General features: G+C 44.5%; 1 long non-coding RNA gene across 2 annotated transcripts; it reads right to left on the minus strand.

Annotated features, from left to right (window-relative positions):
• Positions 1–22,835: 22,835 nt before the first annotated feature.
• LOC117055406 lies at positions 22,836–24,276 on the minus strand. Of its 2 annotated transcripts, XR_004427631.1 has the most exons (4): positions 23,967–24,276; positions 23,536–23,611; positions 23,058–23,171; positions 22,836–22,907 (listed from the first exon to the last, which is right to left on the minus strand). It is a non-coding gene; the product is annotated as an uncharacterized LOC117055406 (long non-coding RNA). The 2 variants fall into 2 exon arrangements; XR_004427630.1 differs by lacking the exon at positions 23,967–24,276 and having other exon boundaries at positions 23,536–23,692.
• Between the last annotated feature and the right edge of the window lie 361 nt (positions 24,277–24,637).

The following is a 24,637-nucleotide window of genomic DNA, read 5'->3' on the forward strand; positions in this document are numbered from 1 at the left end:
TGGATTGGAAAAGGAAGGGCATTATTGGCAGGATATTCATTTTAATCGTTGATAAATGCCCATAGGGGTAATTTCAAACTACTCAGATCTCCAGATTTCTCTTAATTTCAGATCAGGTCATAATATAATTGTCTTGATTTAGATTAATATTTTTTGCTGTTATCCAAATTCTGAGATATTTCACCTTCCGAGAGATTTTTCAAATTTGTTTGTATTTCTAGTTCTTCTTTTTCTTGGGCCGTGAGGTTTTTGACCAAAAGTTTTGTTTTGGTATTATTTAGTTTGAAACCCACTACATTACCATAATTGTGAATTATTTCCACTGTTTTTAATAGACTTTCTCTTGGATTTTCAGTTGTAATAGTTGAAGCCACTTCATTGGGTTCCACGATGTCTGATATTCTTTTGGGGTGCTTTTGTTTGTTGATTTATTTGAGTTTTCTAGCTCAAATCAGCCATAGTGCCAAGGGTAACAACACTTCAACCATGTGGCTTATAAAAAGGCGCACACACCGGGGAGCATTACACATGTGGTATGAGTTAGATGTAAATAGCAGATACCAGCTAATTCCAATGTAAATATATTGATGTGGTATGGTTCTCTTATGGAACTGTACCTTATTAGTAATGTATGTCACCTGTTCGAAAATATCATCCTGTCACACTTGTGTCACACATGTAATGTTCTCTGCTGTACAAACTTTGTACATGATACATCAGTGGTTTTCAACCAGTGTGTCGTGACACTCTGGGGTGCCTTGAATGATGGTCAGGGGTGCCGCGGGCAACACTGGCCTCTGTCCCTCTCTCCTTCCCTCCCTCCTCTAATGCCCTCTCGTGTCTCTGGCTCCCAAAGGCTTGCACAGCTGTTTGTTGCAGCAGCCCTGGCCACAAGCTCCTCAGGTGAATAGTGCCTCTGGGGCTGGCCAAGGCCCCTGTGGGGCAGTGTGAGAAGGCAGCTCGCTCTGGGGCAGGGCTGGCAGCTCAGAGACCAGGGGTGGCAGCTACGGCTGCCCAAAGGACTCCCAAGGAGAGAGGAGAATAGAGGAGGCTGAGAGAATCTTTCACAAGGAGTGGGTAAGGGGCTACCAGCTCTTCAGGTAAGGGGTGACATAACTGGGCTTCTGAGTCTCACAGGGGTGCCACAGAGACATGGGTGGGGGCAGGGGCATAGGAAGTGTGGCCCACCCTGGGTGTCATCCTTGAGGGGGGTGACAAAATGGCACCCCGCAGGGGTGGCACTTACTGCAGGGCCTGGCCCGCAGCACCCCCAAGCCACACGTCTCTCATGGGAGTGACGCGGTGGCTCGGGCCCCGCACTGCCCAAAATGGCAGCGTGGAGTTTGTGTCTTCCAGGCGGACTCCATGGGCAGCTCGCTGTGCTGCCCCCCCTGGGCGGATCACCGTGGCGCCCCTGTGCACAGATCGTCAGGGTGCCCCCATGCACAGATCGTTGGTGCACCCCCATGCTCAGTTCACCGTGCTGCCCCCGTGAACGGATCAATGCGCCGCCCCCGCAGGCAACTCTCCATGCCTCCCCCGTGGGCAGATAGCCCCGCCCCCGCTGCTCTGGGTGCTGAAGCAGCTAGCTACGCCCTTGGGTGGGAGAAAACTTGTTTAAGATTCTGAGAAAATACTCATTGCTTCAAGTTCACAGCAGCCTTTTCAAGTATAAAGTTCACAAAGAATACATCACACAATTCAGGACTGTCAGTCAATCAAAGCAGTTTTATAACCCACCTTTTGAAAGCGACAATTTTCTAAATTCTGTGAAAAGATCGTTCTTTTTCTCTCAAAATTTAGAAAATTATCCCCTTTTAATGCCTCCCCCTTCCATTCAGCAGCTTCTAATTATATTACTAGGAAACCAAGCTGAATGAGAACTATAAAAAGAGGTGAAAAGGAACTCTTAGATGTTCTGTAATGTCTCATTATAATGCGGTACTGGAGAGAGGGGGGAAGACCCCATTTTTTCCATTGGCTGGAGCTCGCCACACCCATAGGTGACTTCTAGTGTAAAAATATCACAGCCTTATCATACAACAATGGATTGCATGGTAGCATGAAGGCACTTACCTCACCTTCAAGCCTGAGAGTCTCTCCTGCTTCCCAGGAGGGGAAGGCAGTAGGGAGAGCAGCATGGTGCAAACATACTAGCAGGAGCACCAAATTTGCTTGGCTTGTGCATTTGCACTGCAATCCCTTCACACACACACACACACACACACACACCTGTAAGTAGCAGTGATTCACCTGCCAGGAAGTCAGGTAAGCACCTCCACCCCCACCTCCCAGGATCTCCTACAAGTTCCATACTATGCTTTTGAAAACACAGAACACAATCAGCAAGAGCCCATTGAAATGAATGGGAACCATGCAAGATCATTACTGTAAACTTATGTAGCATGCTTTAACAATGTGCAGGAACATTATGTGTGTATCAGTAAAAACAGTACGTACACTGAAGGAATGACTGTTTCATGGGATTTGGTATTCTCAGTCCACAGCTGAACATCAATAGTACAGAGTGGAGGAATGTGTGTGTTAGGAAGATTCACATAAATCAAAGAAATTGAAAGCTGGAGAAGGATATATGCTCCAGTCCTGGAATTAATTTTAGCATTTTACAGAATTCAGGAGGAGTAGAGACATACCAGGAAAAGTTGTCACATTTTCCCTTGCTCATACCGACATTGAATAAACAGGGTAATCACATACAGGGTGAATCCTCTATCTGTGTCACTTCTCTGCAAAATGCATTTGTACAACATAGCTGTGTCATAACCAGGGGCAGAGCAAGGGGGTGTGTTGGGAGCGGTGCGCCCCATGTGCCACCCTGGGGGGGTGATACTTGACACACACACCCCGCGACTCCCAAGCCTACAGTGAGCGACGGCCATGACGGCCCGTCCGGGCTGCCAGCAAAGCAGCAAAGCTCTCTCCCTTTCCCCAGGTTCGCTGTAGGCTTGGGAGGCAGGGGACACTGTTGCCCCACCACCCGGTAAAAAGCCTCGCTCCACAGCTTGCTCACGATTTGCTGGTGGTGCCGCCAGCAACCCGCTACGTGGCGCGCATGCGCAGTGTCACTACGTAATGACGCCCCGCCCCCAGGTGTACGTCATGTTTGCCACTCCGGGTGCCCCAGCAGCTTCCTACGCCTCTGGTCATAACTAGTGATGGGCAAATTTCTTAGTGCTAGACACACAGCTGAGTTTAGCACAAAAGTCTGCCTTATATCGAGTTAGACCACTGGTGGTCTATCTAGTGCAATTCAGAAACAGCCAAACAGTTCTGAGGAATTTTAATTTCTATACAGTTCTGAGCACCTGAGTTTTTGCCGTAACATCATTCCATGTGCTGGAAAGGGGAGATGAAGGTGAGAGATGGGATCCCCATCTGATGCTGAAGCAGCAGGAAGATAAATGGAAGGATGAGAGGACGGAGTTACTCTATGGCTCAGATTAAAATCTGAGTTTGTGAAGAAATTGGGCATCATTATACTTCAGTTTTAAGGTGAGTGCTATGAATCAGGATGTCACCCATAACTCCACGCATCAGCATTGGTGGCCACATGCTTGAGGTGGTAGACAATTTTGTCAACTGGGTTCCACCATAACTAGCAGCCTCTCCACCAATTCTGAGCTGGACTAGCATATTGGCAAGGCTGCTACAGCAATGGCTCACCTCAGATGGGAGATGATGCTAATGTCCAATACCAAGATGAAGGCCTACCTTGTGTGTTTAGCACACTGCTTTAAGGAAGTGAGTTGTGGACAACATACAACCATCAGGAGTGACGCCTCAACGCCTTCCATCAGAAAGATTTGGGGCTTCACATGGCAGGACAGAGTCTCAAATAAAGATGCGACCTCACATTGCCAGCCAGTTCATACTACCATAGAACGGAAGATGGTAGGATCCCCAAGAACATGCTCTACGGGAAGCTGGCTTCAGGCATCTGCTTCAGACCAGCTCTGCATTACAAAGATGTCTGCAAACATAACATGAAGGCAGTGCCTGGAGACAGACAGTATCCACAGCAATGACCAGAGGAGACAGACCTGCAGTGGCCTGGATACAGACAGTATCCACAGAAGTGACCAGACTCTAATGATGGCTGGAAGGAGCACAGAGAGAAGAAGCTCCATAGCGCACCTGTAGCAGCAAAACCAGATGCCCTTCACCTGCCCCACCCACAATAAAACATGTCTCTTCCTTATCAGTCTCTACAGCCACAGCAGACGCTGTATCTCTCCAATGGTTTGACTTTGCTCTCAAAGGCGCACTCTTCAATTGCCTCCCAAGACAGAAAGATGCCAATCAACCAACCAGCCAGTAACATTTCTAGCCAAAAAGGCCTGGGCTGCTCTAACACAGAGAGAGGTATAGATAGCATCTCTTGAATCCAGGGGTGAGAAACCTTTGGCCCTCCTGATGTTGTTAGACTCTAACATCCCTAACCATTGGCTATGTTGCCTAGAGCCGATGGAGGGCCATAGGATCCCCAACCCTCCATTAATTCCTGCACACATACTTGTACTAATTCCTTGGCTGTGCTGCCAGTACAGACGCCCACGTCTACAGCAGCGATTCTCAATTCTTGTTCACCGCACACAAAATACTGAGTAGTCTGTTTGTACTATGCAATGATATGCCTGACTTTCCATCTCCCCAGAGGTGCCTGTATCCGTTTCTTTCCAAACCAATTAACTGTTCTCTAAACAATATTAAAAAGTTTCGGTGTGTCAAATCCAGAAATACACATTCAATCATGCAAAGTTTAACTTTTTTCAAGTACTGAGTTCTCTGCTGTGAGTCATAAACCTCAACACCATGACTCTGGATTTAAAATGATAAAATACAAACTAGTATAAAAACATTTGGATTATTTATTTGCCTTCTACTTCTTGGACAACCAAAACCACATTTCCAAGGCTTTCTTTCTCTTTGTTTCCTCTCTTTGTCCATAAGTGCTAGAAACATACATTTTAAAGATTGACATTAAGAATGCTTGGAATTTTATTTTTTAAATTTGCCTATCTTTGGGAAGCTTCTTACCTAATCTGCCACTTTATTTTATGTCCCCTCTCTATATGAGAATATGTTCAAGGCAGTTTGCCACATTAAAAATGCAGTAACCAATATATGCAATGTGATAAATAATCAAAGCAGCATTTTAAAAACTCAGAACTTAGAATCTGAAGTAGGCCAAATATCACATTAAAAGTGGTTCAGTCTTGAGAATGCCCACTGGAACAAAGTTGCTTTCAGAGCTCATATAAAAGTTGTCAAGGAAGAGGCTAGCAATATCTCTAACGGGAGTCAATCCCACATTCTGGATGCTGCAACAGAAGAAGTCCCCGTATCTCCTACCAACTCACCACAAATCCAGTGGCAAAGGGACAGAAGTAGAAAAAAAGTTCTTGAACAGTCTCATAGTTGAGAAAGCAGAACAGAATATGTTGAAGAAACGGTGGGTTGGCTTTCCAAAACCTCCTTCCATCAGAGAATGCTTCTGTAGATCTAAGCCAGCGTCATCTGGTCCCTTCCACAGGGCTGTATTATATGTTTGAATCACTCTCTTTAGCCATGATGCAAAGGGAAGACCCAATTTTGGTTTATCTACCAGAGTCTTTTGCCCTACACCTCATCACTGTATCAGAAAAATTCACATTCTTCCTAGGGGATAACAGCAAGAGGGAAATAACAGTTGTCTGTGTGAAGCATCACAGGCTTCTCACCACAATCACAACAGAACAAACAACATCATATATCCTGCAAATGTTTGGTTCATTGAATGCAGTGCATAGGATCACATTGTCAGAGTGAGGGGCTCACTTAAAATAATGGCCACCATTCTCTTGGGTTTCTCAACAGCTTCAATATGTCAGCAATTGCAGCATAATTATAGTGCTGCTTTAGTGATTCACATCAGCTATACCTAATCCTATATATTTAGTCTGGAGACCAACCTCCAAGATCAGACTTGGTGGACAATTAAATTGTTGAGTATTCTTAATTAATAGGCACACTTTCTTTTTTCTCACTTTGCCTACTGGTGGTTAGTGCATTCTGAAATTTCCACCTAAATCAAGGTCTTATGGCTTTAGCAAAATGCCAGTCATGTTGAGAGCTCTAGTTAGAGTTGCTACCACTGGATATATGTGGTATGGAATATGAATAAACCAAATCCATAAATCTGCAAACAGGTCTCTGGTCACCCAATGTGAGAACAGGATGCTGGACTAAATTAGCCTTTGGCTTCCTGTATGTTCTTGGAAAGCGTTGTGTGTTCATAACTAGAGCGACAACCTTATGCCACAGAGTAAGCCTTATTGAACTCAATGGGGTTTACTTCTGAGCAGACATGTCCAAGTGTCCCTATTTTTCAGGGATAGTGCTGAATTTACAGAAGCCGCCCCAGTTTCAGATTCATACCCTCAAACATTACTCGATGGAAATAGGGACGTCCCAGTCCATAATGATAATTTTACTAGTTATACCCCACACATCTGACTGAGTTGACCCAGGGAAGGCATATAGAAAGTGGAGTACAGATAGCATTTGCTCCCATCAGTCAAACTTCCATCATGCATCAAGCAACTGATTAATTACTTAATTTATAAGATACATGTGGATATTTAACACTCCTCCTCCTTCCAGCCTGGTGCAATCGCACCCACACCACAGGTCCTTTTTTACAACAGAATGCAGTAGTGTTGCTGCATAGCACAAAATATAAGTGAAGAAGACAAAGAGTGGGGGACCCCAAGAGAAAGCTTATCTCCATTACCCTCAGCAGCAGAAAACTCAACTTTTTAAAGTGAAGGTAACAAGCAAAATAAGTCAAGACTGAAGGAGGCTGGAGGAGGTAGAGAAGAAGAAGGCTGTCACTCTCTGCTTGCAATTGTTGACTAATGGTGGCTTCTATTAATAGCTGGTCAGTCAAGCTGCGGCAGTTTTCTGTGACATGTACAGATGATGTGGAAAAATAAACATCTGTTTCCCTTAACTTTAGAAACTTATTTTGTTATGCTGTTTTGCAGGAGACCATATACCTATAAACATACTTATATAACATGCAGAGCTATAATTATTTGTAAATCATGCAGGCTTTTACTTCCTGATATAAGTACGACTGGAGGAGATCTTCCTTGAAAACCATTAATTGGTGTTTTTAAACTGTTCAGATCTGTCTATATATTTCACACACACAAACACATATAATATGTTTCACAACCACTATATTCTTTGAACGCTTTGTTGAGTTCGTTCGGAAATGCTTTGTGCTTTGCCAAAATAATTATCTTTATTGGGACTGTACTTTAATAGTGCTTCGGTGAAGCATTTTAAGCGTGTCAAGTTATATTAGCCATAAACTAGCTCACGGGGGAAATTGTTTGAAACTGTATCAAAATGGTGATACTTCAAAAGGTTTTAGGGAGTTCTTCCGCAAGGTGAACATGTTGTTCCTGCACCCATAAAAGATCACGCTGAATACACGTTGTTTTATGCTGTGTGGTGTAGTGGTTAAGAGTGGTAGACTTGTAATCTGGTGAACCGGGTTCGCGTCTCCACTCCTCCACATGCAGCTGCTGGGTGACCTTGGGCTATTCACACTTCTTTGAAGTCTCAGCCCCACTCACCTCACAAGAGTGTTTGTTGTGGGGGAGGAAGGGAAAGGAGAATGTTAGCCGCTTTGAGACTCCTTAGGGTAGTGATAAAGCGGGATATCAAATCCAAACTCCTCCTCCTCCTCTTCTGTTTAGGTTATCTGTGCTGTTTGGGCAGTTTCAATGATGATTGGAAAGGTGTGTAACCCATCCTTTAAAAGTCCTGGTGATTTGAGACTATTCTTCAGTGGGTGTCATGACCAGACCTAACACACCAGGCTACACTTCTTCATGCTGCCAGGAGCAGGGACAAAGTACCTTAGAAAATAATTCTGTAATACATTTTCTGAAAGTTTTCTTAAAAAAAAAAAAAAACTTCCCCCGAATTGCTGGAAAACTTCACACATGCACCCAATACTTGGTAAAATGTCACCCTCAATGTTATTGCCATAAGTAGGGTGGAAAATTTTGAGTGCAACTAAGGTTCTAGTTTAAACACTGTTTAATTTTATTTTTTCCCTTCCAGTACTTGTCAGCAAGCCTTGCGGGGTTAATCCCTCTCAAGGGGACTCACAACATGTTAAAATAAAATTTATGGCAACGTATTACAAACCATAAAATAAAATAAAAAAGCATTATCTAGAACACACGAACAGATCTAATGATATTGTCAGAGTAGCAGGTAAAAAAAGTTGAACAAAATAGCAGAAACAGAAAAACCAACAAAATATCAAAATACTAATTTAAAAAATAAAAAATAGCAGCCAAGAAAAAACAGAGAGAAATATCAGTTTAAAGCAATTTGGATATTTTATTTTTTAGAAGACAAGACACATTTTAAAATAACCAAAGTAGGGCCACCCATACCTGTTTCTAGTGCCCACTCATCTTCTTTGTGTTACAATCTTAGGGCACAGGCAGGTTCATATGGATGTAGGTGATCAAGTCTTCAAATAATTTGGTCCCAAATGATTTAAAGCTTTGGTCCGCCATCACTTACAATTGGGCCCAGAAATGACCTGGCAGCCAACAGATGCCATGCTCTCTAATCACCTGGCCCCACAAAAGCAACTGGGAACCACATTCTGTACCAACTGAAGCATCCTTAAGGGCAGCAGTGCACCATGGGAATTAAAGTAGTCTAGTCTGGATGCAGCCAATTTGCATTCAACTTTGGCAACGTTGGCCATCGCTAGATAGTCGCATCTGGCATGTGAGCTGAAGTCAATAGAAGGCACTCCTAATCATTGAGACCAGTGTGCCTCCACCATCAACAATGCAGGGTCCAGAAACCCCTAAGCTAAGAACTGGGTCTTTTGTAGAGAGATCATTCTCACAGTCAGATCAGCAGATTTCCCCACTCACTACAGTGGTACCTCGGGTTAAGAACTTAATTCATTCCGGAGGTCCATTCTTAACCTGAAACTGTTCTTAACCTGAGGTACCACTTTAGCTAATGGGGCCTCCCGCTGCTGCCGCACGATTTCTGTTCTCATCCTGAAGCAAAGTTCTTAACCCGAAGTACTATTTTCTGGGTTAGCGGAATCTGTAACCTGAAGCATCTGTAACCTGAAGAGTCTGTAACCCGAGGTACCACTGTATACTCTTGTCATATCTGAATTAAGTTGTTTGCCCTCACCCATCTCTAACCAACCTCCGCAAACCTATTCAGGATTTCCACAGCTTCTCTGGGACTCTCAGAGGAAAAAGAGAGGGAGAGAAGTGTTGTTGAAGGTAGCAATAGACTTGGCTCCTACCACTCATCCCCTCTGAGCCATTGGTTCCTTCATCCATAAGCATTTCACTAACAATAAATTGTTGCTCAGCATAAACTGAATTATTACACAGAGGATAGCCCCACCCTCCAATAAATTAACTCCCTTAAGCAGCACACCCACATGCACAACCTGGAGAGGGGAGAATAAGGCTTAGATTTGTCAATGAAAATGTCTTGGCTTAATGAGATTGGAGAAGAGCCGTAACAAAAGCCACAGAATGAAAATATTAAGGACATAAAAATCATTTATTTATGTTGAAAATGCTGGTGACAGAATTGCAGCCTGTCTGCAAGCTTTATTTTCACTCAGGCACTTAGCAGATGTCCTCTCTGTGATCTGTTGCAGACTGTTCCCCCATCTGCTTGCAAGTCATGTGCTTTTATCACACATTACCAGTGGTCTTTCATATGACGGCATTTAAGGAGGTGAGGGGTGTTTTGTTTTTGTGTCTTAACATTTTGCATCGCAGGTGTGAGTTAAGCCTATAAACGGTGGTATTCTGACAGCTGGCCCTACACCTCTAATACATATCTTTTAAGAACGTAAGAAGAACTCTGCTGGATCAGCCCAAAGGCCCAGCTGGTCCTGCATTTTGTACTCACCATGGCCAACCAGATAACTATGGGCAGCCCACAATCTGGACCTCAGTACAGGAGCACTCTCCGAACTTGTGATTTCCAGCAACTGATATTCAGAGACATATCACCACTGACAATGGAGGTAGCCATGACAGCTACTAGCCACTGATAACTTCCATCACCTGTGGATTTGTCTAGTCTTGCTTTAAAATCATCCAAGTTGGTGGCCATAACTGCATCTCATGAGAGTGAATTTCGTCATTTAACTACTATGTGCTGTGTGCAGAAGGATTTTCTTATATGTGCCCTGAATTTTCCAACACCCAGCTTCATTCGGATGATCCTGAGTTCTACTATTATGAGAAAGGGAGAAAAACATCTCTCTGTCTACTTTCCCAACAACATGCAGAATTTTATCTCCATCATCTCCACCGATAATGCATCATAATGGAACTTTGTGGATGGACCCCTATGAGTGACAATGAGGGGAGCTATGGGTTTTAGATATACCTACAGTGCATCTCTGATATTGAATATACATTTTGAGCGAAGCAGTGGTGTAGTGTGAGGGGTGGCACAGGGGAACTTGCCCTGGGTGCGAAATTGTTAGGGGCACAAAATTTCAACATCTGGTGCTGCCTCAGTACTTCCAATCGCTGGGCTCTGTTGAAAACAACTTCTCTCCAGACAACAGAACAACTCTTCTTTTCTTATCTCTGCAGCTGCCATCTCCTGGATGATGCCGACGCTGTTAGGCAGTTGAATGTGCATGCATACTCTGTCCGCTTCCCTCCCACCCACCCCCTGCTCCACACAGCCCCAGGCACTGGCAACCCACGCTACACCACTGTATGCAAGCATCACAAATGCTTTACCTACCACGGGCAACCCATGGAACACCACTGGAGTGAAGCAGAAGAGGAGGAGGAGGAGGAGTTTGGATTTGATATCCCGCTTTATCACTACCTGAAGGAGTCTCAAAGCGGTTAACATTCTCCTTTCCCTTCCTCCCCCACAACAAACACTCTGTGAGGTGAGTGGGGCTGAGAGACTTCAGAGAAGTGTGACTAGCCCAAGGTCACCCAGCAGCTGCATGTGAAGGAGTGGGAACGCGAACCCGGTTCACCAGATTGCGAGTCTACCGCTCTTAACCACTACACCACACTGGCATTATACATGTGACCCAGACATCTACTGGATGATACATCCAAGACTGTCACCACTGGAGACTGGTTGCTGAGTGTTACAAAGTTGCGTCCAGTAAAATAAACTTTGGGTTATTCAGCAAGTGGATTTTATTCATGGCCAAGGTATGATTCATGTCCATACTTATCCATTTAATATCTAGAAAATGTATACCTCACCTTCCCACTGCAGTCACAATGCTCAGGGCAGATACATGGATGGAGGTGTCAGGGTTGAGCCAGATGAGGAGGAGCGGTGGCAAGCCCCCCCTGGTGAGGCTGCACCCACGGAAGAACCTGGGGAAATGGAGGAGTTCATACCTGGAGAAGACTGGTGGCGGCACTCCTCGGAAGAGGAAGAGTCAGATGGAGAGGGGGAAACACCAGAACAGCAGGAGGAGGAAGTCGAGCCAGAATCAGGCCCTTGTGAGGAGAGAAACAGCCCTTCCCCTCCTCCCTTCTCAGCTGTAGAGCGTAGAGCTGAGAGACGCAGGGAACAATTAGAGGCAGCTGCAACTCATAAGAGACGTGGTTGCAGGCCAGCTACTTAACAAAGGCTGAATGCTCCCTTCACTAGCACCTGCAACTGACATGCTGAGTGCGTGGTTGCTCTTACTCGTTCTGTTCCTGACTCCTGGCTTGTTCCTGGTCCTCGGCTTGTTCCTGACTGCTGGCTTGTTCCTGACTCCTGGCTTGCTCCTGACCCTCGGCTTGTTCCTGACTCCTGGCTTGTTCCTGACCCTTGGCTTGTTCCTGGTTCCTGGCTTTTCCCTGACTGACTTGGCTGGTTCCTGACTTGGACTGTTCTGACTTCGGCTTCTCCTGACCCCATACTGATACCTGACTTCGGCTGGCTTCTGACCCGGACTGTTCGACCTTGGTTTATCTGACTGACTGCTGCGCTACAGCACGCCAACTTGTTGGCGCCCTAACAGGAGGCTTCTTCCCCCAACTGGCTAATGCTATGCAGCCAGTCCTTTAAAAAAGAAAACCTTCCCTGGTATTCAGTGGAAAGGCAGGAGATAATGTTCAAAGGGCCAGTTATGTGTCCGAGAGTGCCTCAGACATTGGTGGTGCTTCTCCTTCATTTCCAGCTATCAGTCCCCAGTGCCCATCCCTACCTACCTGCCCAGAGAAGCACAGGTGGTGGCTGGTGGTCAGGAGTAGGGGAAAAGAACCGCCACCCGTGGTACACAGGCCTATATAACATTATTAGTATTAATACCCCGCCCATTTGGCTGGATTGCCCCAGCCACTCTGGGCAGCTTTCAACACATGTAAAACAAAATGTCAAACGTTATAAACTTCCCAGTATAAAGCTGCCTTCAGGTGCCAAAAGACCTTCTGTTTGGTTCTCTGTGACTTCCCTTCTCGCAGTGAGGGAACTGTCAGAAGGCCCTCGGAGCTGGACCTTAGTGCCTGGGCTGAATAGGGATGGAGATGCTCCTTCAGGTATACAGGGCCAAAGCCGTTGGGGCTTTAGCACCAACACTTTAAACTGTGCCTGGAAATGTACTGGGAGCCAGTGTAGATCCTTTCAGACCGGTGTTATATGGCTCCATGGGCCTCTCCCAGTCACCAATCTGGCAGCCATATTCTGGATTATTTGCAGTTTCTGAGTCACCTTCAAAGGAAGCGCATTGCAGTAGTCGAAGAGGAAGATAACCAGAGCATGTACCGTTCTGGTGAGACAGTGCATGGGGAGGTGGGGTCTCAGCCAGCATGCTAGATGCTTCATTTAACTGGGTAGAAGGATAAGGGAATACACACTATTAAAAATACAGAATGGGTACCATCCTTAGCGTGTGGTTCTATGCTAGGGAATGACTTTGCAACAGGTTGCAACAAACCCTCCTACCTACCAGTACAGAGCTATTTGCATAGATACCTCTTATCCCTCCAGCTCCAAGCTAGATTAGATAAGAAAATAAGGCATTTATTTCTTCAGGCAGTAGAAGAGAGTCGTCATTGCTGCGGTGCAAAATTGGGAATCAAATAGCTACCCTTTGCCCTTTTCATTTAGCCCATCCGTCTGCTCACTTTGCCATTGATTTTCTCTATGCAGTAGGAAGAATTCCAAGAAAGCAGATGATAATGGAATCTTCTCTTGCTAGAAATGCTTGTACTAAATCAGCACTACAGGCCCTGCATTATCCAACCCTGTTAACTAGAAGCTTGAAACTCTAGCCAATCCTGCATTTAAAAGAAGTTAGAAATGCTCCACTCTCTTTAAAATCAATTTACCGCTGTGCTCACCATGGTCTCCAGGGAGACACATTAGGACAGACTCTGGGAAGGTTATTGAATCATTTTCCCCCATTGATTGTCATGAGTAATGGTTTTCAAATTTTTAACAAAATAAGTCCGAAAAAGTGAAACACACAGAGACACAGAAAGAAATAGAGCTATTTAATATCCAGAGCCTGACCTCTCTATAATATAATAAAGTCACCCTTTGACTTTAGAAATTCCACAAGGAAGCCTGCAGAAATCAGAAATCTAAACAATGAACAGCCAAGAGAAAATAAAATAATATCCTACGCTAGTCTTCCCCACAGGGGCAGACCTTGGTAATATGCCACCCCATGTGTGAGGCCATTTGATGCCCTCCCCACAGCCCACAGCAGGGGCTTAAGCTGGACTTTGGGAAGGAGGCACAAGGCCATGGCAGGGTCCTAGAGTCCCCCAACTTCCTTCCCAAAGCCTGGTAAGCAGCTGCTCAGATTTGGGAAGGAGGGAGAGGACTCTAGGACCCTGTCATAGCCCTCACACCTCCTTCTCCATGCCAGGCAAGCACTTGCCGGGCTATGGGCTTACCTGGAATAAGCTGCGAGAACTTACCCTCTATTGCTGCCACTGCCAACACCAGCTCGTTCCTGAAAGTTGCACATGTTAAATCCTTCCTGCCTAAATATAATACAGAATTCACATTACTTCACCAATCTCTGCAGATAAATTTAAGCCACCTTTCAGTCACAGGCTTGCTGATGATTCTATAGAACAGGTATGCAGAAGGGGATACAGCTTGTGGAGTCAGGGGGTACAATCAAGGGTCTTTCCTTGGTGTGCCGGTAACCTGAGCTATTCGCAAAATCTCAAACAGTGCAAGCCTGAGCATGCATCCTTCCTTCTACTGAGTTCAATAAATCTGAATGCACCTCTCCAAGGGTCTCTCGATCTTGCCCGTGACACTTTCCTGAGGCCACCTGGTCTCCGCAGCCACCTCCCTACTGACTTTCCTTCACACCATCCTGCAGCGCATTTGCATTGATAGGGGATGTCTTTGATCTTTGAGAATGACTCTTGTTCGCCTGAACGAAGGGCAGAGAGGGCCATGCAAAGGCAAAACTATGCATTCATCGTTCCGCCCACTTTCGCCTCTGGCATGTGACCCCCAGAAGATTGGTGAGAAGCAAATGTGGCCCTCAGACTTAAAAATGTTTCCCACCCCTGCTCTAGGACTGCAGCAGAAAGGACCTGAGTTGCAGCTTCTGGTACATCTATCAAATCACTGCCATGAGTCAGAGGAGATGCAATGTGTCCTGTTTTAATTCCTCTGTTCTTTCTCTTGTGCATGTCACCTGCAGGTCAAAGCAACAGTTTGAGTTATTTTGTGAGCACACTTAGAGGGGTTGCTCTCTGAATGGCTGACTGGTGGTATTGCCATGTTAGGATACAAATACCATAGGTCTCTGTTCCTTGTGCCAGCATACATCCCCTCAGGAAACGGACTCTCATTATAACAAGGACTGTTAAAATCTGGCATGAATGTGCTACTCAACAGCTGTAGGACTGTTTCAAGAGAACCGATTGAGATATTTTCAACCATTCAGTTCTATGCTATATCAATCGCTGCACAAGTAATGTTTTGTGTTGTTTTTAAGGGAAAGCATCCAATTTCATTGTATTTACAATGACAATAAAGAAATCTTATCTTATCTATCTTATCTAAATCAAATGGTATGGAAGTGAGTTGTCACAGTGCATCTTTTAAGAGTTCTCAGAAGTACTGTGTGGAGCTCATGGGTCATTTGCAGCCAGAACACAAGCAAAAGCTCTGGTTGGACAGCTCCAGCTTCAGTAAGACTGCATTGTTTCCAACGATTTGCACCCTTCAGAGGTTTTCCAGTTTGATGTTTTGGGTGAAAGGGGTGCGTGTGAGAAACAGCTGACCAACTGAGCCAGCATCTGTCAGCAATCTTGGATCTGAAGATCAAATGGCATCACTAGCGACAAACAGTGGTATGGAACAGGCTGTGTTCATCAGATCTAATCAAATAACAGCTTCCCCTCTGAGACGAGTTTGATGGGCAATATTAACTGCCAGAGAATGGCTTCATTAAGCAAGCACATGGTGAAATAATTATGTCCCAATACTCCGTAGGAGGGGACGTGGGTGGCGCTGTGGGTTAAACCACTGAGCCTAGGGCTTGCTGATCAGAAGGTCGGCGGTTCGAATCCCCGCGACAGGGTGAGCTCTCGTTGCTTGGTCCCAGCTCCTGCCCACCTAGCAGTTCGAAAGCACGTCAATGTGCAAGTAGATAAATAGGTACCACTCCAGCGGGAAGGTAAACGGCATTTCCATGCGCTGCTCTGGTTCACCAGAAGTGGCTTAGTCATGCTGGCCACATGACCCGGAAGCTGTATGCCAGCTCCCTTGGCCAGTAAAGTGAGATGAGTGCCGCAACTGCAGAGTCAGACATGACTGGACCTAATGGTCAGGGGTCCCTTTACTTTTACCCTGTAGGAAAGTAGGAAAGCTTAGGCAGGCTTTACCAAATTAGTCCCCTCTGGATATTTGGGCTACCATTCCCGTTAGACTCTGCAGACTGGGGCTGATGTGAGTTGTAGTTCATAACATCCAGAGGGAGCCTGAGGGTGGCAGAGGCTGGCTTAGGACCAAGCTAAATACTGCAAGATATGGCATTGTGGCTATTCTATGTCTCTTCTCCTTTGTTTCCTTGTAGCACAATAAAAATGGCATGTGACACAACACTTTTACATCATCCAACTGGGTCACATATTGCTTGTGCAAGAGAGTGCAAGAAAGAGAGGGAGAAGAGATGGGGAGCGGGATTCATTCCCTATATCTTATGTGGCCTGGCAAGCCTTTAATTTAGACCTGGTCTATACATGGAGTGTACTGAGATTGTACAATAAACTGCATAATGTCAGCTGACATGAGGGGGGGGAGCCTTGTAGGTCAGAGAATTCAGTCAGAAATGGGAGCGGAAATTCCTGCATGTCACACACTTATCCAATGTCAGAAATATGTGGGGCGTGGGGAAACCAAGTTCGTTTGCCCCTTCTTGGGCAGATGGCTTTGCGGGCAGCCCTGGGCCTCCTCTGTGAGCTGGCCTATTGCAGGCCGGATCGTCCCCTTGCTGTCAAATTGGCCAACGGTGGCAGGAATCAGTGGGCGTTTCCCTGGGTGCAGGGCCAACTGACCAATAGTTTCACCTGGCTCCACGCCCAGGGCAAGGATAATAAATAAATCACGGAAGTGATATGTAGCATAAGATCCAGCAGGAGAAGGCAAGACAAATACAATATTTGCCATGCAAGCAGACTTTTTTAAAAAAACTAAGGAATTCACAATTGCCAAATGGAAAAAATGAAGGAATCTAAAACGAACAACATTATTTTTCTTGCATCCCCATTACTAGTAGTCCACCAGAAATATAAAGAGCATATGTCTGCCTAAACATACATTCACAAAATCCACACCTTGGAATAAACAGGAGGGACCATACGGCCACAGACGTCTTCATTTGTAAACAAAATAAAATCATACCATATTGCAGAAAATCGCTCTTTTGTAGTATGTCCCCTAGCTGCTTTCAATTGGTGGGATTTTTTTTCTCGGAAAGCAATATTCCAGATTTTAAATTACCAGTAATCTATATTGTCTAAATCAAATGCCTTCTAGAATTTTGTCACATTTGCTGCTGTTAATAGGTGTGAAATTAGTTCTTCATATTTTAAATCTCTATCCACATATACATATAGGTTTAAAAGAGCCAGCTTGAGGGAGGGAGGGATGGTCTTTCTTGCTATTAAAGAAATCTCACTAAATACTTTTTTCCAGAAATTTGCAATTTTAGGTTATTTCCACCACATGTGTTTATAGGTGCCAGTGACTTGGCACTGTCTCCAATACATGGGTGAACTGCATAATTATATAAATGAGAGCTGCCTTGGAGTAAGATACCAGCCATGGGCCAGTTTTAATGAGAGCATTCACAACGTGGATCTCTAACCTGTCATCCGCAATGAAACTGCCTTAGCATTTTACCACCTCCTTATCACTTCGTTCTGCACACTGTGGACCCAACCTTAGTTCAGAAGGAAGCAAGGTTGCAGTATTCCACTGGCTTTAACGATCAAAATTATTAAGGCATCTCACCGTTTCAGCACTGAAAGAGAAATGGATACAATATCTGTTGCAGGAGAATGTCAAGAAAATATGTAGCAGCTTAATTTAGTGAGTGTCCTGGTGGTCCCTGCCTGTATGGATTAATTAAACAATCCCCTTCATCTTTTGCTAATAATATGAACTCAGAGGCACCAGTGCTACAAGGTATCATGGAAACATTTTTTCACTTACAATGCTCCAAAACTATACATATAGCCAGTTTAAGATTATAATGTATCTACTTCCACTAATAATTTGATTATTAATCTTTCCCGTTCTAAAACTATGCACAATCAGCAACACTCTGCTAAATATGAATGTCTGTTGACAAGTTTCTTTGACACATAGCACGACTGCTGTCTGTCTCATCATTGCATAATATGAATCATATCCTATTTCCCAGAAATAGCCAAATGGCAGCCCATGGGTTAGATCCAGCCCTTAAGGCAATTTCATCTGCCCCCCAGGCTACCCTATCAAATTTTAATCAAGTTATGGTAAAAGGTTTGGCCAGTTTCACTTATAGGAAAAAGGGAAGGAAGGATTTTTACTTTTTAAGGAACTGAGATGCTCCATATCAGTGCACTCTTTTTACAAATTTCAAACACACTATGTCTGGCTTCTACAACGGGGATGTTCTTATTAGTTAGTAGATGACTTTAATACAGACCCTTGGCACTCAGGGGGAGTCTGTTTGCATGGCAAAATGCAATTCTGTACCTGTCTCTGAGAAAATTAAATGTGGTCATGGAAATACAACACCAGAGTTATATTCCAAATACAGTCAAGACCAAGGACAAGAAAAAATCTTGAAGGGCTCAGGTAAATGGTAAATATCCAAAACAACTCCTCCATAACCGCCTCCTCAATCTTAGATTCTAACTGGTGACCTCCCATCCAGTTTCAGCCAGAGGAACTATCAGCGAAGAAGGGCTCTGCGATAAAGGCCCTTTCAGTAGTGGTAATGGAAGCAGCCGTGGTGATGGTGGCAGAAGTGGGCTTGCTTCCACAACCAGAGTTGCCAACCTGAGAAGAGAGGTGAGGGCGATCTTCTGTTGGTCCATGTCACCCCTGCTCCTGCCTGCAGTGAAGAGTTCGCGGAGGGGCAGCACTGCCAACACATGGCCTCCACATCTGCCTCTGTGGGCACAATGTGTCTTGCTGCTACCAGGCCATGCATGCCTTGTGACCGGAAACAACAAAAACAACAATACTGTGTACAACAGGGAGTATTTGTGCAAAAAGCAGCACTGTATTCTAGTTACAGGCAGTAGTACCCATGCAAAATGATAAAAACACTGCAGATTTAATCATAATGCAGACAATGGCTGATAAAATAAAATAAAATCACTTGAGGCAATAGAATAACACTAGTAATAATGATGATGATGATTATTATTATTATTATTTATACCCATCTGGCTGGGTTGCGCAACAAACAGTAGAGTATGTGCAAAACACACACACACACACACACACACACACACACACAAACACACACAACTTTAGTAAGAATCTTATTAGACTATGGCAGGAAAGGATTGATATATAAAATAAAATCACTTGCGACCGGTTAAATAAAACAGACTGTGCATTGAACTTAAAGCACCTCAAACCATAACTGCTATAAGGAGAGAAGGAAAAGCACTGGAAGAACAAGCAAACAACACGTAGGCTCAAAAATGCAAACAACAGCAAGATTTAATCAAAAGGAATAAATGAAAGAGGACTGCAAAGATTTGGAAGAAATGACAGGCAAATGAGGGGCAGGGATGGGATGAGGTAAACGGGTGCTGGTGGCTAGAAACACACAAGTAAAAACAAAAGCCTCCAAATATAACTGTGCCTCAGAAGCAGAACTAGTGAACAGCAAGAAAGACGTGAGGGCAAAGCTATTTGTTTACTTCAAATTCCCTCCCTGAAAAGAACCGGGGTTGGAGAGCCATGGTAAAATCACTCCCTTTGGTTACAAGCTGCACTAGTCCATCACAATGGAGCTCTCTCCCTCTCTCCTATCCCCACCCTGTCAATTGCTTCCCCATCTTGCACAGATTCTGCGTCATCTGCTTCAGACAAGCCCAGAATCCTGTACTTCGGCTCAGCATTTGGGATTCTTCGGAATCTGCTGCACACCCATAATTTCATCTGTCGTTTTCCATGCAGGAGAATGGACTATATGCATGTTTATTCATGATTAAGTCCCGCTGTGCTTGATGGGACTTCCCCCCTAGGGAATGTGTTTGAGATTGCAGTCAGTTGTGGGCCCAAGCACAATGATGCCATGGGGGGTGGGGTGGGGGACATAAAATGAGACACAGGAAACCAGTGCTGGAATCAAACGAGGCCACAACATTTTACAGATGTAAGCAGGCTTTGGACAGGTTGTTGTTGTTGTTCAGTCGTGTCCGACTCTTCGTGACCCCATGGACCAGAGCACGCCAGGCACGCCTATCCTTCACTGCCTCCCGCAGTTTGGCCAAACTCATGTTAGTAGCTTCGAGAACACTGTCCAATCATCTCATCCTCTGTCGTCCCCTTCTCCTTGTGCCCGCCATCTTTCCCAACATCAGGGTCTTCTCCAGGGAGTCTTCTCTTCTCATGAGGTGGCCAAAGTACTGGAGCCTCAACTTCAGGATCTGTCCTTCTAGTGGGCACTCAGGGCCGATTTCCTTGAGAATGGATAGGTTTGATCTTCTTGCAGTCCATGGGACTCTCAAGAGTCTCCTCCAGCACCATGGACAGGTATGTATCCAGAATTCATCCAGCCCACCTGCTGGATGATGGATAATAAGGGTTGACTATTGGTGGAGGTCCGTTGATGGGGACCATTGATTGCTTGGGGAACGCTGGAGAGGAGGGGACTTAGCCGGTTGTGGGTAGGTAGGGGCTTTCCGTCTCGCCAACTGATCCATGGTGTGTAAGACCTACCAGGCATGAGCTGCTCTGCTCAAGAGGCCTGACACTCCGCCAAGTCTGTGACAATTGTGCTTTTGTTAATAAAGAGTTAATTCCAACTTGCACGGTGTGATTTATTCCCTGCTGACTGCTGTCACCGGCTCTCTCTAACTCAGTATGCCCATGTCAGTCACCTGCTCTGTTTTGGTCAGAATGCATAATCAATTAATAACAATCTCCAAGCGTCTTCTGTAGAACTATAGACTATAATGCACCAACACTATTTGGCTTTAAAAATTGAACCACTAATCTGGAAGGAATATGTTCTAAGTAGAGTCTCAAATCAAGTTAACAAGAGCTCTATAAGCCCAATCATTTAGGCAGTGTCATCTGAGCAGATGTTTATGATGCTGTTACAGCAAATGTGGTAATTTAAAGCTTTTCACCTTCTTCAGTGCACTGTAAATCTAAACTTCATAATAAGTTAATGTGAACACCCACAGAGTTTTGAAGCTACTGAAACCTCATAATTTAAGCTACATAAAAACAGGGGTGGATGGGGTGTGTGGAATCGACACATGTATGGAGTTTTTTTTTTTGCTTCCCAAACACTCAGAATTTCTGGGGATGAAAAACAGCATCTGCAACAGCTAATTGACCAAAAGTCTCCAGTGAATCACACGAGATCAAATAATATTGATTCCCATTCCACAATGAGTCAGAATGAATTTATTTATCATGTGTTCCTCCACCACAGATGCCGTGAAAATAGTTCTCTCTCAAAGACTCCCTCAATAATTCAAAGGGATTGTTCTGGTACATGTTCTTTTCTGGTCAGACCCAGGAAAAAACAGCCCAGCTAAATAATCTCATCAAATGGTCACAGGCAACTGAGAAAAGAGTTAGCTTCCTATCTGCTCATCAATGCTTTGAAGTATGGACAAAAGTATCATTAATGTTATTTGTGGGGATCCTCCATGGAACTTGGTATTCTCTAGCTGACTACAGATCATACCGTTACTCTGAGGCAGTAACTGCTCAGTAATGCCAGTCAGAATATTTAGCTTTTTATTATAATTACATGGACATAGAATCTAAATATGAGATGAAAGAGAATACAAACTATAGGAATATAGGAACATTGACTTATACTGAGTTTAATAGTTCTTCTAGCTCACTATTGTTTACACTGACAGGAAGTGGCTCTTCAGGGTTTCTGACAGGGCAGCATCTGGTTACACTTTCTTGACTGCACCATACCTTTCTTATTGTACCTCCTCCCTTCACCACACCATGTGACATATGCCTCAGAATAATAAGTCATAATTTGCACTTCTTCACTCAGGGCACTGTATAGGGTAGATGGAATCTGTGGCCCTCTAGATGCTGTTGGACTCCACTTCCCGTAGCACCGGCCAACGGGACCAACATTGAGGGATGATGGGAGTTGGAGTCCAGCAACATCCGGAGGGCTACACCTACTCCTGGTGTATGCCAAGATTTCTGACAGTCCCCCTAAATTAGCTTTGCCACTGTAGGGTTGTACACATCTGAAGACAAAGATGTTGGTATCTAAGCAAGGCCTACTGGTGGGACCTTCCAGCCCAGAGAGGAGGTTAGAGCCCAGGGCCTTTGGGCAAGTCCAGGATGGAGTGCAGCTGAAAGCTATATATTAACAACAAAATCAGCCAAACTTATGTGGTTTTTCTGCCTGGCAATCCTAGGGATGTCAGAGAATTTCTATGAAAAGGAAATGGGAGTGGAAATTGCTGATGATCACTTATTTGTGCCATGTAGGCAAAGGAAATCAATCCAGTGAGTAGGATCAGCATTCCCTATTGTTGTTGTTTTCGGTCAACAAACTGTATGTAATTGATTGCATTACTCTCTCATTTGCATTACATTTCCTTTACACTGAAATGGAGGAGGTAAAATGATGTACAGTGGTATCTTGGTTTTCGAACGTCTCCGTTGACAAACATTTCAGTTTACAAACGCTGTAATGCTTCTGTAATGCTTCTGTTTTCGAACATGCCTCGGAAGTCGAACATGCTATGCGGCTTCCACTGAGTGCAAGGTCCTGAGGCCTAGCTGTCGGCTGTCGAGTTTTCAGTTTTCAAACATTTCAGAACTCAAATGGTCTTCCGGATTACGTTCGAAAACCGAGGTACCACTGTAAAGGCAATATAATTTGCAAGATTTCACAACGGCAGGCAGCGAGACAAATAATGTAGTCTTCGGTGGAAGACAAAGCTGCAGTGGAACAAAAACAGCACTGCAGGCAAAGAATATGGGGCAGAACAGAAAAGAATGCCTTCTTACACCTCTAATGTAGTTCTAGGTGCATAATCTCCCTTCAGATACTTCCATGTTCTGCTGTGGATAGTATATGACATTGGGCTTCACTGCTGATGGGTTATGGCAGCTCATAACTGCAATGGGCTCTTGTGAAAAGGGGAGAAGAAATATCTGGACACATTATCTCCCATCCGTGGGGAGTATACAATACCAGAAGCTTGATATAACAAAATAATACATTGTGAACTAATAACTATATAAACACGTTCATAACTGAGGAATGTCAGAATTCATACTTGAATAATGACAATCCCAGATGAATCTTATCAGTGCCTGAATTAGATGTAGGTTTTCCAGTTGTAGGACATTTGCAGATGAATGTTGATGCTCTTATTGAGGTGATTCTTAGCCTGAAATGATATATTAGTGAGTTTTTAGGAATTCAGATGCCTAAAAATGATTGAGCATGATTCCAGTCTAAAAATAACATGGGGATTTTTATGAATCGGGGTAAGGGGAACCTCTGGTTTTAACAGTGATGCTAGTTTAATCAGTTCCTATATTTTCCATAAATTCTGATTACGGAAACATTCTGGATATGTAGTGGTGTATACAAAAAGGTAAGAATCCGTATGCACTTTTATCTGTCAGGAGGATCGTTCTAACAGCCCCTCCTTTTCATCTTCTACTTTTCTCTTCTGGGAGAAGAAAACATTTCTTGAGTGATGTGACAAATACAACAGGACTGGTAACTAATTTCACCTTGTTTCTTACCTGCTTCATACTGTGCAGGAGGCCTGTAGCCACTTCACATGACCTTCTTTGTTCCTCACTCCAATGAACTTGACATCTGTAATAAAACTCAGGTTATGTGATCCTCCTGTTGAAATGTACTGCCTACTCCCAGGTTCACTTCAGGCAAGCACACAAGATGGCTATTCCGCAAGCTCTGGTCTTTAATACAGACCTGATGTGGCACAAGTGCTTAAAAAAATAACCTCTGAGGCCTATGCACTGAGAGCCTTAAGGAACTCGCGTGGCTGGGCCCCAGCTTCAGCCATTTCCTGTTTCTTGAGTTCCTGGCAAGGGAAATGTTTTCAAAATGCTGGAGAGATACTGGAAACCACATTCTAACTACGTATAGTCCTGGTTGCAAAATACATTGACTCCCAAATTTTACCCTTTCCCCTGAGCAACACAACCACCTGGAGCAATTTATGGAATGACCACCTTCTGCCTACTCCTTAACTTGACCTGTTTTTTTCTGCCTTGAGGCTGGAATCTTCCCTGTGAGACATGGGAATGGCATCTGCATCTCAGCCTCGGTGTACCAGAAGGCATTTGCGGTTTGCGTTTGACAAATCTATCCCACGTAAGAAGCATTTTTATGTTTCCTATTTCACTCAGCGTTTCGCTGATGCTAACATGTCTCTTCAGCCTGCCCTGCCAAGGTATTTGGGCTAGATCTCCACCCCCTGAGGTCACATTCCTTTGGGCGGCACTGCCAGACTCGCAAGATTAGTTCAAAGACAGTGGAGTGTCGTCTCTGAATTCACAGGCTCAAATGTCTCACAGACTAGGGTCCCGGGAGCAGGTGGCCTACTCATCAAATCCCTAAACCACGTCAGCGGACCGTTCCTTACTCTCAACTCGTTCCTCCCCTCCCCCATGCGCTTTCTAGACTGTGAATGAATTCATCTGATCTCTTAAAAGCATACCAAAGGTATGGCTAAGCTCTCCAGTGCTTTCAGTCCAGAGTCATGGGGGCAAGAATCTGCAGCTGTTCCAGAGATAATGAGATGGGGTTAGCACAAGTGGCAGACAGATCTCAAACTGATACTCTGGCTCAGAAGTACATGATGTGGATGATCCAAAG

This window comes from Lacerta agilis, chromosome 12 (assembly GCF_009819535.1).
Source record: "Lacerta agilis isolate rLacAgi1 chromosome 12, rLacAgi1.pri, whole genome shotgun sequence".
Lineage (NCBI taxonomy): Eukaryota > Metazoa > Chordata > Lepidosauria > Squamata > Lacertidae > Lacerta > Lacerta agilis.